At 38.2% G+C, this 13754-nt stretch overlaps 1 long non-coding RNA gene across 4 annotated transcripts in view; it reads right to left on the bottom strand.

Moving 5' to 3' along the window:
• LOC129410416 (uncharacterized) overlaps positions 1 to 13398 on the bottom strand; it is a 101965-nt gene extending 88567 nt beyond the window's left edge. For 2 of the 4 annotated variants that reach the window (XR_008632851.1, XR_008632850.1), the window contains exons 1-5: positions 13239 to 13398; positions 9482 to 9556; positions 5007 to 5121; positions 1808 to 1923; positions 831 to 1091 (exon numbers count right to left, since the gene is read on the bottom strand). This is a non-coding gene — a long non-coding RNA (uncharacterized LOC129410416). The remainder of the gene's footprint in view (positions 1 to 830; positions 1092 to 1807; positions 1924 to 5006; positions 5122 to 9481; positions 9557 to 13238) is intronic. The other 2 variants (XR_008632853.1, XR_008632852.1) reach the window with 2 other exon arrangements.
• Between the last annotated feature and the right edge of the window lie 356 nt (positions 13399 to 13754).

Here is a 13754-nt window from a genome sequence, read left to right on the forward strand (position 1 = left end):
TTGGGATAGAAAGTTTAATATCATAATACTATGCTATTGGGTGGTTACTTGAGGTATAAATACCAGCTACATCACACAGTTGGAGCAGTTCTGTCTTATTTTATTTTTGTATAAAGTAAATAAGTACCAATCAATCTCTGCACTGGTATCAATTACGTGGGTGTCGGCAGATACTTAAATCTATACTATCAAAATCTTTAGCAGATTTGAAAAAGCTGAATAAGTGCATCTCTAGTCTTATGTGAACAATATAAGATTTGGATAACATAAACTTGACCTAAAACGGTACCAGGAAAGAAATGTGTTGAATCGTGAAAGCGATTGATATTTATGAAATCAGCTTAGGACTGTAGACTGTGCACAATGTATTGATGAAGTTACAATATTTGTGATATAGCATCTTTGCATTTAATGCAAGTCAATGCAAATAAAGGCTCACTGTCAATTACTTTTCCTCATCAACTTCTAATAATCTGTCACGCTGAGCGAGTGACAGGTGGATTTAACCCATGACCTGTGAACTCTAAGAAGAAGCAGATAGCCATATTTATCTTAATGTGGCAAGTAAAATTATCAATCAGAGCTAAATTACAGTTCAGTTCAGTATGTTGCAAAATTAGTGAAATATTAAACGTCACCATTCAATCTAACATTGTCAAAACTTATTCTCAAATTAAGATAAGCATTCTGAATTTGACTCATTTTAAGACATGTGCTGTAAATAGTTGCGTCATTTTTACTGTCTCTGGGCAGTACTCCTATATTTCCTATATAAATCCTATATTTTCATGTTGCCATGTTTTTCTAGCAGCATTCTCATATAAACTCACCAGAGACTCTTTCTCTCTGTGGGCCCTGTGGCCAAACAGGCATCTGCTGCACAGGCTGATGTCATCTGGAGGTAATAACAGGGCCCAGCGTGGCACCAGGCCATAGGCAGCCTCAGACCCCCTCTGCACTGCATGGGCTGTTCCAATCTGGCAACCGGCTTTTGTGGGGGGCACTGTGGACCTGGCAACCCACAGCTGGAGGTGGTTGAGATGTCCAGGAGGTGAAGAGGTGGGGGAAACATGCAGAGAAATATTTTTGGGCTAAAACAACAAAGACAACAGTGAACTCTGAGTGAGAGGACAGCCATTTTAGACAAGATAGACAGATGGCAAATAGGGCAAAAAAAACGGTATTCATTTAAAGCAAATGCAAGTAAAGGTAATCATTCCTGGATATCATTACTGCTTCAAGATTCCATTTTTATTTTAAGGGTGAAGGATAGATTTTTGCTCAAGCCAAGTTCTGTTGTGCCCTTAGGCAAGACACTTCACTCACCCTGCCTAGTATGAATATCATGTCAAGCTACCTCAGGGCAGTTTGAAAAAGCTATTCTAAAGCTGTTCATAATAGTATGTACTATTGTAGTCAGACGGCAAATTGAAAGACAGTGGACCAACTCTCTCACACAAGTTTCTGATTGCAATCATTTTTTTATAATTAGATGTTGACAATCCGGTTTTATATTATGCAAAATTGACTCATGTGAGTTTTTAGCCATGTTATAATGTTGTTACCTCCTAAGAAACATACCTGGAGTTGTGTTTTTTTTCATTCACACATGTCAAAACACTCTTTTCCACATTGTGAGGTTATGAAGCGGTAGTTTTCAACTTAACAGCTACCATTTTCTGATTGAAAATGCTCTGCTCCTCTGATTGTGTGTTAAACATGTGTGAATGAAACAAAACAACTCCAGGTATGTTTTTGAGGAAGAAACATCATTATAACGTAGATCAGAAAATAGTGTAATATGGACCCTTTAATCATATCTGTTGGTGTATCTTGTCTTCCTTATTTGTGTCCTGATTCCACACAGGTCACAGACAGATTGAGGCGGACATCTTGTCACTCTCCACACTGTCCATCCACCATCTGTAGCACAGTCTTGTGTTAGACAACAGTCAAAACCACACACCACACATATCCAAGCAAAAAAATAGCAATAGCGTAGAGTAACTTAGCAATTTGTGACCATATTACTAGCTTATATATCACCAATACCAATTTCACTACAACAATGATGACAAATACATACACAAAATAACAGTACTTTCTATCTATTTACTATGTATGAGTTCAGACGTAGATCAAGAGCCATCTGAAACTATTCAGAAAAGGTTCAACTACGCCAGTTTTATGCATTTTTTATAAATACCTACACAAATGTACTTTTGATACTAGTTTTAAAATCAATTAGAAGCTGCATAAAAACAACTGAAGCAGCCGTGGATATTCTGAATGCATAATAAAACAGAGGTCAAGATATTACATTAAAATAGCGTGCTACCATTGGCCTTTTAACACAACAATCATCTCCTCTGTGCTCTGAATGTATTATTTATGTTAAGTGTATTGATGTGGGCTCATTTAAATACATGCCCCAAAGCACAGTGTCCAACAGGCCTTTTGTACTTGCCTTTTAACACAGCTCCAGCTACTCTTCTTATACTCACAAAATCATCAGTGCTTTTCATCTGCTGTTGTGGCATCAGAAAATATTTACATTTTTGTCTGAATAAAAACTGTGCTCACAAAGTTGAATTCTTAAGAGGTGGGCAGTATATTGTCAAATATAAAACAAAAAATACATAAAAATTCTAAGAAAAGAAGTCATTTGCAGCTATGTTTTAGGGAATTTCCGATGGATTGCAAAAAATTAATGTGCAAAATTAAAAACAGATCCTTACTGCAGTTTGTTGGCGTTCCAAAATTTTTATTTTAATGGCACCAAAATGTAATGTTTCAGGGTCAAGCTTTTCTTCAGACATGTTTAGGAGCTCCAAAGACCCGCAGTGCAGATCTGTTTTTTCTTTTGCACAATGTTTGCCTCTGGACCCAAAATGCAGTCACAAATTGTATTAGATGTGAATGTCTCCATCTACCAATTAAGCAAAAAATGATTGTCATTGGGATAAACCAGTAAAAATGTATTAAATTTTATTATTTTTTTTTTTAATTCTATGTATATTCTATGTACATTTTATAGCACATTGACCTGTACTACACAATACTAGAGTATAAAAAGGGAATTTATTTTATTGGAGGCTATAATAGAGGAATCATATGGACAGTGTAATTTTCTGTCGAATGGAGAGAGAGAAAACAGATTGTGCTTTCTTTTGTTGTTGTTGCTCAAATAGTGTTCAGCCCTGTCCTCATGGCCTTCTAAAATCCACCGAGCAGCAGTCCTGTCCGTAACCCGCATAATGTACAGTGCCCACACAGCTCCCACGGACATTACTCCACCACAAGGTCGACAGCACTACCCATAATTCACCTCTGCGCTCCTCTGTGGCTTTGTAAATCTATCTGTGTGCGGGAGCAAAAGGCTAAGAGCTGCATGTGTGCGGTATCTCCGACCTGCTGAAAGAGGCTGAAAGGAGAGAGTAGAAACCCCAGAATCGAGTTACTTTGGTCGGGGTGGCTCTGTGTCTCATCGCCCACTGAACTGTGGTCCATTATGGCGGCTATTAAACCAGCTAACAGGCGTCAATCAGCCCATTTGGACAGAGCTGAGTGGGTGGACTACATTAAGTGGCTCCTCTATTGTCTTTGGCCTTTCTCAGACTCTGACGCTTAGTTTCGATTCTTTGTTTATTACCTTTCCTTCCTGATTTTATTTAACTGTTAAAAGATTTGTCTTGAGTTTCAAGGTGGCTATGGCAATCTTATAATGTAGAATAGATCAGCTATACATTTAATGGACAGCATTATAAGATAACCTATTTTTGTATTATGTGGATGACGGCAACTGAGGAGACAGCAATCACAATGCAGCCTTTGTGATATTTGTGGCATTTTTAAGATCAGTATTTATTGTGTGTACATTTTCTTTGCACTACTGGGACATTTTTGATTATGGTTGCCTATATGTTAAGATTTAAGCTGTAAAAGGTTGAATACATAACTTCTATTACAGATGCAAACTAATTACTAAAGTGTTTAATTCTGCTGTTTATATATTTTAGGTCATGATTTTCTTTACCATATTGTACACTTAGAATATCTTTTGTGGTTTAAATCTGCTCTTGGGTTATTGTATCAGTAGCATAAAATAGTTTCAATAATACTATATTTACTTACAGGTAGTACTGCCATGATAACACATTTTGAAGTGTAATACATTGCTGTAAGTAGATTGACCAAACTTTATGGGATAAAAATATCTATCATAAATCTTTAAGCTAAAAAGCACACATTAAATAGCTGGTTTATACTTATACTGTTTCGTGATGAAGGGTCTGTGCGGCTACAGTTTTTTTTGTTTTTGTTTTTTGTTTTACACACAAACCAGATTTTCTGAATCAGGGACACTGGAAAATGTCTAAATATATTCAGACGCCGGTCCATCTGAAAGTGAGTGGAATTCCTTAGTAGCTATTTTTTATTTCTACTGTCTGCAGCTGTATACACGCACAGACTATAAACACTAAGTTTTCTCGCTTAATTCTATGTTTATCTTCTCTATGACAAGTACAAGTGGAAAATATGATCCAAGTTTAACTTTTCAAACTATTCTAAAATAAGTTTGTTTTAAATTTTTTTTTCATTCATTTTTCTTTCATGTCTAGGAATACATACAAAAACTAGTACCACACTTACTACTCCCCCACCCTCCCTCAAACTGCGCTCGATCTCCCTTCGACTTTTATGTCAAATTCTCATCTTAATTCTTTTCTGGCATGTCTCTATTAGCGCTGATATCATGAATCCAATCGTGCCCCGTCTCTTCCCTTCTCTCTGCCTTTAAAACCTGCTGCTGGAGCCTGTGCCGTCTGTGGAAGCCTCGAAGACTGAGAAATCAAATTGTCTGCTAGCGTCTAATTCCCCCCGACGTGCACTTGAGCCGGGCTGTCTTCTACGTCCTGAGGAAAACTAGGAGGAGGAGGAGGAGGGGAGAAGGAGAGAGGGGGAGGGGGTATCCGAGAGGGGCGAGCAGAGGTGAGGATAGGCACCTGAAAGCGTGGGGGGTTTCGCTGGGGGCGCTTTCCCACTTTCTTGGCGCTCCTTGTCAGATCGAGCGTAGATCAACCGAAGGCTCACCTCGACACGGCTCTGGATTTATAGCAGCTACAAAAGACAGAAGCCGAGGGAGAAGAAGAACAGGCTCACATCAGACTGAGAAACATCCACTAGACGAGAGTAGCACAGGAAGGATGAATCAAGACTTCAAATACAGAATCGTTCTAACTGTAATTACATTTACACAACTGTCAGCATCTCAGTATGTGGTTACCCATTGTACAAAAGACTATATCCAGAGAGCCCATTTAGTCCCGTTTATTTTAGTTACCTTGTTATTTGCAGGCTAGCTCTATTTACGCCACTAGTATACAAACTATCACAGCATTACAGTCCATTCAATTTGCTGTCAAACATGGGACCTTTTAAAGATTAGATTTCCAAATGTAGACATGGAATATTGTGGATTTTGGCGCACTATGTTTTTTGAAATTCTGCCAAGTCTGGTAGCATCCTTGCTTTTCTTCGTGGAGATAGCTTTAATGCCATACTGTGAAATATTACACGCAGGACAACATATCCATGAAGATGAGAAGTTTTGAATATCTACAAAAAACAAACAAAAAAAATCTATATAGCGCACCATCAATATTTTATTTAAAGTAATAGGCAAAAGCTCCACCTTATTTCACAATACAAGTTTCCACCCAGCTACCCTAAAAAATACACTTTTAAGAAGAATTAGCCAGAGTAAGCCTAGTTGTTCCTATGTTTAAAAGGAGAAAAATCTATTGTTTTTCTAAGTGGAGCCAGTAGAGCTGCCATAATAGAGACATGAATATGTGCTAAATGACATGACCACTTCTTTCATTGTGGCAGCGCGCACAGCCCAACAACACTTAGTCGACTCACTGCTGGGGATTAAAAGCACTGAATATTCAAGTTCATGTAAAAGTCAAGCTCTTGGGGAACTGTCGGTATCCATGGAAACACTGACTCACTCTGAGGCACTTATTTGAAAACTCAGATGAACTAAAAGCCTTATATCTACAACTACAATCACAGCAACTGAACAACACAATATCCTCTAATATTATGCATAAAAATGGTTAGCCCTATAAATCATCTTAAAACATGTTCTTACAGGCATGTGATTTTTATACTGGTTCAGCAGTTCATTTTTCAGTCTTCTATAAAATGTTACTGGATGCGTATAAAAATGTGCACTATAAACTATGGTTGTAAAATTAAACCCAGACACTAATCAATACTAACACTTTATACTCATTAGAAAAAAAATATCAATACCGTGGAAAAAAAAAAAAAGAAAAAGAAAAAAAAAAAAAAAAAAAAAAAAAAAATCACACAAATAGGACAAAATGGGACATTTCCTTTGAAGATATAGCATGGTCTTGACAACATATTACTATACTCTAATAAGACCACTTGGTGATATAGAAACTACTGCTATTTTGTATTGAAAATGCTGATTTTTTAAAATAATTTTGGTACTGAAACCTATTATCAAGTATGAAATTGCAAATCAAATCTTCTCACAACAAAGTTAGAAAGATCACAATTAGGTCAACTGTCACAGTGACCAATGCTGCTAGTGCCCAAACCCGTCAGCCGGCTCACTATAATGTGTGGTTTGAGTAAATGACGTCATTATCTTTGCTCATCGATGGTTACCGCGGGTGACAGCAGGTCGGGTAATAGATGGAGCTTATTCCTGCAGCGTCTCTGTTTATAGACTGAGCGCTCCAGACCAGCACATTATCACTGCAGCCGCGGAGGGCACTAAACTCTGAGTGATTATTATTGGACATTACCTCCACGTTACAGCTCATATTTATACAGGGCTATAAAACAACCACTCTGCATGCACCAAAGAGCCATTCTGATAGAGTAAGAGAGGGGGGGAATTCACAACCTTTATTCTCAAGATTATTTTTCAATAGCCCTGTGTACTATAATTTCAACCTGAAAATGTAGTAACCCTGAATTTGATTAAGATACTAAAGTGAAAAGTGGAAGGTCTATTTTGTGAAATGGTGACCAAAAACCAAGTTACAATTTCTAATTTAGGTCTAATTTTGATTCAGTAAAGCCCATAAACAACTAGGGTATGGTAGCCCTGTTGGGACATGCTACAAATGATCTACATCTTTTAATGCAGGTAATTAAATGCTTGGTACCACCATAATTACTACACATTAATTAGCTTCAATAAAGCAGGAACAAAAACTAAATCCATAATGAACAAATTGTTTATTTCACTGATTCTGTCTAGGGTCAGGGTTATGAGTTGGTTTTAAGGTATTAATGTATTAATGTAGTAGTTACCAGAACCTTCTTAATAAACCATGTGCTCATGTGTAAGTCTTTCATGATTTATTATATGGCTATTAAAAGTGTAGTTATTATGTTACCTCTTTTACCAATTACAAGGAAAAATAATTTCACAAACCTAACACAAAAAATGTTTATATACTACAGTTTTGCATTCATTCATTTTCAAACACCGCTTTACTAATTTGGCCATTATTTTATGTGCCTTGTGCCAGTATTTCCTTCATCTAAACTTCAGTTGTGTTGAGTGCTGCGTTGCTCTGTGTGCTCTGGCTGTGACCCTGGCTTTGTGTATCTTTGACCCCCTCTGACCCCTGCACACAAAGACCCTTCTCAGTGCGGCCTTGGCTCTAACACTCATGCAGAGAATGGAGGGGGCAGAGGAACGCCGGAGGAGGGATGCATGATGGGAGTCCTGATGTCGCAGATATTCTGTCCAAAAATACATCTCATTCAAACTGAAAATCAAAAAGGAAAAGAGGCAACAGCAAAGCCAGTGTTGAAAAACTGGTCAGGCATTTCAGTGTGAAGATTATGTTGTATTATGTTGTGTAACCAACCCCAACCCCACATAGTTAGAAAATATAATAAAATGAAATCAAATTAATTGACATTCTACTTATATAATAGTAAACATGGCAAAGTAGAAATTCACTTTCACAACTAGACAAAAGTTTATGGTCAAATATGTTGCGCAGCTCGTCCAAGCTGCCTCTTCAATTCAGTTCATAAACATAACATTACAGTTCAAAACGCAGCCACTCCAATATGTCATAAATGCTTGCCAATACTGATAGTCTCTTTGGGGAAGAAACAACATTTATTCCAGTACTTACATTATAAAGTGTCGAGCCAGTAAACCAATTCATATCAACAAAAATGAGAAAAATTTCCTCTCAACTCATGATAAATTATTGTTATATTAAAAATAGAGAATATCTAGGTCCCATTAGAGTCAAACTTACAAATCCATATCTTTAGAAGGCCGGTGAAAATAAGAATCCAACATAAGGTTATAGTTTCAATTGTCTTCCAATTAGGAAAAAAGACATAAGCTTATTTACCTAATATTTGACATGTTTCAGCAGTCAGACTCCCACCTTCGTCTGACCAACAGTTGCATAGTTTATATCCAGTTAAGACTAAAGATCCCTTTCATTTGTTAACTCAACATCTAACTCTAATCTTGCTGCAAACGTCTATATTTTTGATCATCTGTGTTATAAATATAGTGTATGTCTAATTATTATTACATATAAAATGGTATCAATTATCAGTTTTGAGATGCTGTATTAAAAAAAACAGAAGAACTACAACCTGCATATTGCTGTTACCATCTGTCTTACCTCTCCCGTCTTTCACCAGGGTTAAGCTTATTATTAGACAAACACAGACGCGTACAATGAGGGTCTAAGTGCACGTTTTCTTATGAAACACAAAGGATTACACATATGTCAGTAGCACAGCCGTGTTGTGTTGACAGAGTTCCCATGATGCCATAATCTGAGCTGCTCGTACAAAGATAAAAGACAAGTCAAGGTGAGCCCTGAATGTGTGAGAGAGGGGAGGGGGAATAGTAGTAGGGCTGCACGATTATTATATTGAATTGAACTGAAATCAGTTTTGTTTTCAGGTCTTCTGTGTTACCTGTTACTGTAGCTTCTCTCTCACTTTCTTTTATTTGTGGCATCTTCTCCATTGATTTCTGTCTCATGGTTTTGATTATTAAATGCACAATTAGAGTTACAAAAGAATTGTCCTTGGGGAGAAATCAAGTTTTCTGAGTGTGAATTTGAGTTGAAATATATGGGATTCTTGGATTAGTTTATCAGTGTTCATATTTCATTCTTAAATGTGAATGCTCCAGGATTTCTTTACAATGTGAACTACTTTTAAAACATAAATCACAAATTGAATCGCAACACTTGTCAGAAAAATTGCAATGTTTTCCCAAGATGGTGCCCTAGGAGGAGTTGCCCGACGGTGCTATCCCTCCAGTTACTTGAATATTACATATACAGGAAATAGGATGGCATTGTCAGGCGAGAGGAGAGGAGAAGAAGATGGAAGGCGATGAGGGGAGGGGGAGGAGATGAGAGGAGGGGGAGACACTCACATGTGGGCCGGCTACTCTGGTCTGATGTTATGGCCCTCACGGCTCCAGGTCATGTGGCGGTCAGGGCAAACCGGGCTGAGAGAGAGAGAGAAGGACTTTGGTCAGATTATAATATTAGAGGCAAAAGTGCACTCAGAAGGAAGTTTAATACAACACACATCATGTATTAATATAGTACAGCTGCGTGATACTTTGATAAAAAAAAAAAAACAGACTTCTCTCTACCCTCTCCTCCTGTTGGTCAGCTTTGTGTGAGGGACAGGTGGATTTAACCAGTTAGAGTGAAGTAAGGCTGAACAATTAATCCAGATTCAGTCATTTTTTAAATCATCAATAATAAATAAATGTAGTTAATATGATTAACTGAGATTCAGGAGCAGGACCACGCCTCAGCCGCCCTCTCCTCTCACCAGCGAACCACAACTCACCCCGACCACGCCTCTAATTTCCCAGAAGCCTATATGTAGCAGCCTTTCCCATCATCCCAGTTTGTCTCGGCGAACTCGATCCCACCCTCCCATCCCTTATTTTGTCTTTCAGTCATAAGACCCCTACAAGGGGTCTTATGACTGAAGGGGTCCCGTTCTGGCTGGGCCAATTGTAGATTGAGACGGAGCCCCCACCCATAGTCTCAACCCAGCCATCTTTGCCTTGCTTCGTACATTATCAATAAACTTCTTCGCACTATGTCGTCGTTGGCGTGGTCCTAGCTAGTGAATAAATAGTTTTACAGCCAACTCTATCAGTAAAAGCATGTGGACTGTTTTTGTGTTACATGGTAATGATTAAAAGTCTAAATTATTTATGTTCAAAAACGTAATACTGAAAGAATTTTTATTAGACAAAACAAAATCAATCTGATAATCAATATAAGAAAAAATGTACCCAGGCCTGTGCACACTTGTTTGTCAGCCCTTTAAGAAGCAGCAGAAAACATGAACTTCCACCTATTAAAAGGCATTATAATTATACTGATCTATAGATAAAAACGTGATAATGACTTTCTGGCATTGGGGGTAGGAAATACTCTTAATTAAAACAGCGTAAAGAAATGTAATACATGCAAGGGTGAAACTAAGATTAAGAAGAAAGGTGACAAAGTTCAAGTCAAACTCTCGTGACTGCACAATCTGATTCAGGGGAGGAACAAGCCAGTCGAGATGGTTTTTGAAAATACCAAACATTACTGGAGTAGAATTACAGGCTGGCTCTTACTTACAATTAAACATTCTTTAGTCTTTTTACCAGTTTACAATGCTACAAATAGGCTTGACCTTTAATTGTAATTATTCATGTGGTTATAATATTATTCCCCAGTCAACGCATGAGAGAGAAACAAGAATATAAACCTTTTGTTTTATTAATGTTGCACCAACTGTTAATAATTTCAATTACTTTTACAGTATTTGGAGAATGTGTGGAGAATGAAATCATGGCAGATTTATACTGTATGCGCGCTTGAAAAAAATACTAAAACAGAACAGTCAGTATACAATTTTATGTATTTTACAGTGACTCAGTGTTGTATCAACTCAACAAATGCCTTCAGTTATAATGGAAATGACCGTTAAATCGCATTTCAAAGACCTAAAGAAGTATTATTTGGCAGCACTTTGGACTTCAGTAGAAAATTATTTATTGAGACATTGTTGAGACATTGCTGCAAGCGCAAAATCCAAAACAAAAAAGCAGAGAGACAAATACGCATAGCTTGGATGAGTGGAAATGCAAATAACAAGACTTACACTGCTGAACACCCAATGTGTCAATTAAACATCAAAAACTCACACTAAACCAGGGAGGAGCGCCTGCAAACAGAACAGCAAAGAGTCTGGTTGCTGTAGCCTGTATATGCGAGTTAGTGGTCTCCCAAAAAGAAAATTCTTTGGAACAGGGGGAGCTGCAAACAAGTACAATGCAGCAGACAACACCGCACCGTTTGCTCTTCAGTTAATCATTTTTATGTTTCACAAGTTCCTATACCTATTATTATACTTTCTTTCAGTAGGTTACTTTATTGCTGAGTGAATAAGAGTGCACTCAGAGTGTGGGATGTGCGTATTGTCCATGTACATGTATCCCTTCCCTTCCTCTCCCTGTCACTGTCACTGTCTATAATTTGAGCAGACAACACACAAATCACTGAAGTAGTTTCCCAGCAACAACAATAATAGCTGCCAGTTTTGTCTATGAATGAGAAGAACAAAATATGAAGGTCTTTTTAAAGTTGCACTGTGTAAGTTTTTTGGTGGAGGGTTCATTACTTGGTTATCTCCATGGAAACGTTGCTTTGCCTGGAATATTCCACACAGTACGGCATTAAATTGATCAAGCATTTATTAACTTGCATTCTTACTGTGAGCACAGGTGCCTCTCCACAAATCTGACCAGTAACTTGGCCATATGGCATCACCTGCTTGTTTCCATGGAGACTGATAGGTTAAATGCCATACTGTGGAGCATTTTAGGCAAAGCAACAACATCTCCATGGCGACAAGCAGGTGGCAGACCCTCCACCAGACAATTTATACCAGGCACCTTTAAAAAATGTATTTGTCAGGATTAGAAAAAAAGCTTCACATTTGATCAGTAATAATCATGGGCCAAAATAAGGCATAGATGAGGCATGCTTTTTTTGTGGACTGGGTTCAGAAAGATAGAGTGAAAAGGCTGTAGGGAGGAGGGCCAGAAAACAGCGTGACAACCGTAAAATGTGCAGAGGTTGCGGTCAGAAATATGAGAGAGGAGTTTCCTTTCATCTGTCTCAGCTCATCTCCGTCTCAGCACGAACAATGTGGTCCTCCTCAACAACCACTCCCTGTAGCTCATCTCCGTCTCTCTGCTGCCCCCATATGGTGCGCGAACGAAGGAACCACACTGTGGCTCTGTGTTCTATGACGAAGAGCTCATTTTGTTTATATACTTAACAAAAAAAGAAAAAAGGGAGGGATAGCTGTGTATTGATCTTCCAAAATTGTGTGATTTATTTCTTGTGTAACCTATAACGTAGTAGGTTCCTTCACGCCTGAGTTGGAATAGCCTAGTTCAGAGTTTTTCAAGCTTTTTGAGTCACAGTACACTTTTCCTGCGAAAAAGATATCAACGTTAAAAAAATAAAAATAAAAAAAAAAGTAAAGAATGTCTGTGCCACTGTGTCTGGCACTAGGGAATTTTTAGGTTCAGATGTTTGCTCAAGACAGCCCAAAATAGTCAATTATTAGAATAAATAGCTTTGAACAGTTAATCCATATTAGAAATTCTTTCAAGGTACAGCCGACAACCCCTCTAAGCACACTGTTCACCGGCCCACCGAAACAGCCAAAATTACCAAAGTGCTGACAGTGGATTATTTACCCGCATTGTGTGGATTAAATCTACACACCCACAATGAAACCTACCACCCTTAGGACAACAATTAAGATCCTCATAACGGATCCTGGATATGTGAACGCAGCCTTAAACTCTGTGCCTACAGGAGAATCATGTACAAATAATGAATACATCTAACTTATTATTCTCAAGGTTGACATGGCGTCTCTGGAAGAGGCCCAGGGGGCTCTTGAACCACTCTGAGGCTCACCTAACATGTGCGTTACACAAGTGCTACACAGTGGATCATGGCCTGCAGAGTGCTTGTCTATCAGAACGCGCCAAAGGGCTCATGTCAACAACAGCTTTGAGCTACGGACACCTTCGTTCTTTCGATCAAATTTACCATTAACAACAAATAATCCGGTTCTGCCAGAGGAATTCTTACCTGACATGCCCCCGGGGTTTTCTTCCCGAGAAACTCAAGTTGTACGAAATTCACTCAAAGCAGTCGATGTTAAAACTTATGACCAGCTATCAGTCAGACAAGTGTCATTTTTAAGTACATACTGGTTTCTCTCCAGTTACACGCTGTATTTCACCGTAAAACAAGCCCTGACGCACGTGTGTTGTAATTAGTAGCTGACGTAATGACGTAGTTGATCAATAAAAATAATAAAGTATTGTTTTAAGTATGTTATGTAACATTGATAGTTAAAGGAGCATATTGTAACTTTTGTAGTTAGGGTCGTCACCTGCTTTAGAGATGTCATTGCTCTGCCTGAAATGTTCCACACTATGGCATTAAACAGCTCTACCTTACATTTATTCAGTTACACCTGTATCGACAACGCCTTGAAAAACAAACCATGAGCGGGTCGCCTCTCCACAGTTCTGGCCTGTAACTTAGACTGATTTGGTCAACATGAAGATAAAAAAATGTTTAATAACACTCTGTGGAACA

Source organism: Boleophthalmus pectinirostris, unplaced genomic scaffold, assembly GCF_026225935.1.
Source record: "Boleophthalmus pectinirostris isolate CB_2022bp ecotype Guang Dong unplaced genomic scaffold, ASM2622593v1 HiC_scaffold_22, whole genome shotgun sequence".
Taxonomy (NCBI): domain Eukaryota; kingdom Metazoa; phylum Chordata; class Actinopteri; order Gobiiformes; family Gobiidae; genus Boleophthalmus; species Boleophthalmus pectinirostris.